The 2,359-nt window shown below is 40.9% G+C and overlaps 1 pseudogene; it reads right to left on the reverse strand.

Moving 5' to 3' along the window:
* Nucleotides 1-1,096: 1,096 nt before the first annotated feature.
* On the reverse strand, nt 1,097-1,196 carry LOC127109191 (uncharacterized; annotated as a pseudogene).
* Nucleotides 1,197-2,359: the final 1,163 nt, after the last annotated feature.

Below are 2,359 nucleotides of genomic sequence, written 5' to 3' on the forward strand. Positions count from 1 at the left end.
CGGTCAGTGTTTTCTTAAAAAGAGTTTCTGCAACTTTATTGCTTTCAAAATATGGTTTTTGACTTAATTATAAGTGACAGCTACATTAATATAAAATCATGGTTTATTCAACAGAGAAGAGTTTGAGATAAAACCTTTAACCAATAAAGTTAACTGAAACGATTTATTTTAGAACCAAGAAACCGACAAAGACTTGATTCCCTAGTTTTGACGAACTACATACCGATATCCGTTTTATTAATATTTAATCTAGATCTTAGTTTAGCTTTTAGTTTTTCCCCAAACAATCAAACATTTTTCACCTTAGGTTTACGTAGTAACCTTAGATAACGGTATATCGATTCATAAGTCCCTGTGGGATCGATATCTTTTAAAACTACGCGATAGAACTGTGCACTTGCAGTTTGTATCCCATTCTCGACTCACACAGTCGAGCGATCAAGTTTTTGGCGCCGTTGCCGGGGACTTTTATTTAATCGATATCGTAACTCTTCCGTTACGCTGTAGAGACTAAGGTTTCTCTTTCTTCTATTCTTTCTTTCGTTGATTTGTATGCCACGCACTCGCTCACAAGGCGAACCGCTCTATTTACGAATCAACGATATCGAGCTATATCTCCGAGTCTTACGACGAATTCGGGAATATCGTGCTGCAAACAATCTCCCTCCTATAGACTTTCCTGATCTCAAAGATCTTCCTTCTTTAACCGAGATGGCAGAACCAGCTCGTGCTCTTAGAGATTACGCCGCTCCATCGCAAGATGAGCCGCATTCAAGTATTGCTCCGCCCGCAATCGAAGCAAACAACTTCGAACTTAAACCTTCGCTGTTGCAGGCTGTGCAACAGAACCAATTCTCTGGAAATCTTACCGAAGATCCAAACCTTCATTTATCCGTATTTGTCCAATACGCCGATACTGTTAAAGCTAATGGTGTCACTTCAGAGGCAATTCGACTTCGTCTTTTTCCTTTCTCATTAAGAGATAGCGCTAGAAGATGGCTTCAATCTCTCCCTTCCAACTCAGTCACCACCTGGAACGAGTTGAAGAAAGTTTTTCTTGCCCGATACTTTCCGCCAAGCAAAACAGCTATGTTAAGAGCCCAGATAAACGGATTTAAACAGAAAGACAACGAGTCTCTTTTCGAAGCATGGGAAAGATACAAAGACATGATGAGACTTTGCCCACACCATGGTTTGGAAGACTGGTTAGTAATTCACACATTTTATAATGGTCTCTTATACAACACAAGGTTAACAATAGACGCCGTTGCAGGTGGTGCACTAATGAACAAACCTTATGCTGATGCCTACCAGCTTATCGAGAGCATGGCCCAAAACCACTATCAGTGGGGAACCGAACGAACAACGGTGGAAAAACCTCAAACGAAAACTGGCATGTACGAGATAAGTAACCTTGATCACGTTAATGCAAAAGTGGATGCTTTGGTCCAGAAAATTGAAAGTTTAAACGTATCACCTCCAGCCGCCGTGGTTGCTATAACTCAGAATTGCGAGGTCTGTTGAATCCAAGGCCACACTCCTACGGACTGTCAACTTTTGACTGGAATCCAAGCAGAGCAAGTGAACTATGCTCAAGGAAGCCCCTATTCGAATACCTATAACCCAAATTGGAAGAACCATCCAAACTTTTCATATAAGAGTAATAATGCTTTGTACGCACCTGGACAGTCTCCAAATCAAGCCCCATCTATACCTCCGGGATATCAGAAACCAAATCCATCCATGCCTAACAATAATACCCCTAGAAAATCCAACTTGGAAATCATGATGGAAAACTTTATAGCTTCCCAACAACAAACCAATAAAGATTTCTTAAACCAGAACATACACACTGGCGAACAACTTAAACAACTAGCAAGCAAAGTAGATGCCTTGGCTACCCATAACAAAATGCTGGAAACACAAATATCTCAAGTAGCTCAACAACAAGCACCTACTGCTGCCCCAACTGGTACATTCCCTGGACAGCCCCAACCTAATCCGAGAAGCCAAGCTCATGCAATTATATTAAGAAGTGGAACGGAAGTGGAAGGACCGTCTGATCCAAGGATAGAAAACCAAAACCCTAAGAAATCAACTGAGGAAAGTGAACCTAAGGAAAAGGAAGAGAGTAATAAGGGAACCCTAGAAAAGAAGGAACCTTATGTACCTCCACCACCTTACAAACCACCTATCCCTTACCCTCAAAGGCTTGTTAAAACCAAAGATGCGGGCCAATTTAGAAAATTTGTTGACCTCCTTAAACAATTAAACGTTACAATTCCGTTCACCGAAGCTATTACGCAGATGCCCTCATATGCTAAATTCTTAAAAGAAATCCTTTCTAATAAGAGGAAAC

This window comes from Lathyrus oleraceus, chromosome 7, assembly GCF_024323335.1.
Source record: "Lathyrus oleraceus cultivar Zhongwan6 chromosome 7, CAAS_Psat_ZW6_1.0, whole genome shotgun sequence".
Classification (NCBI taxonomy): Eukaryota; Viridiplantae; Streptophyta; class Magnoliopsida; order Fabales; family Fabaceae; genus Lathyrus; species Lathyrus oleraceus.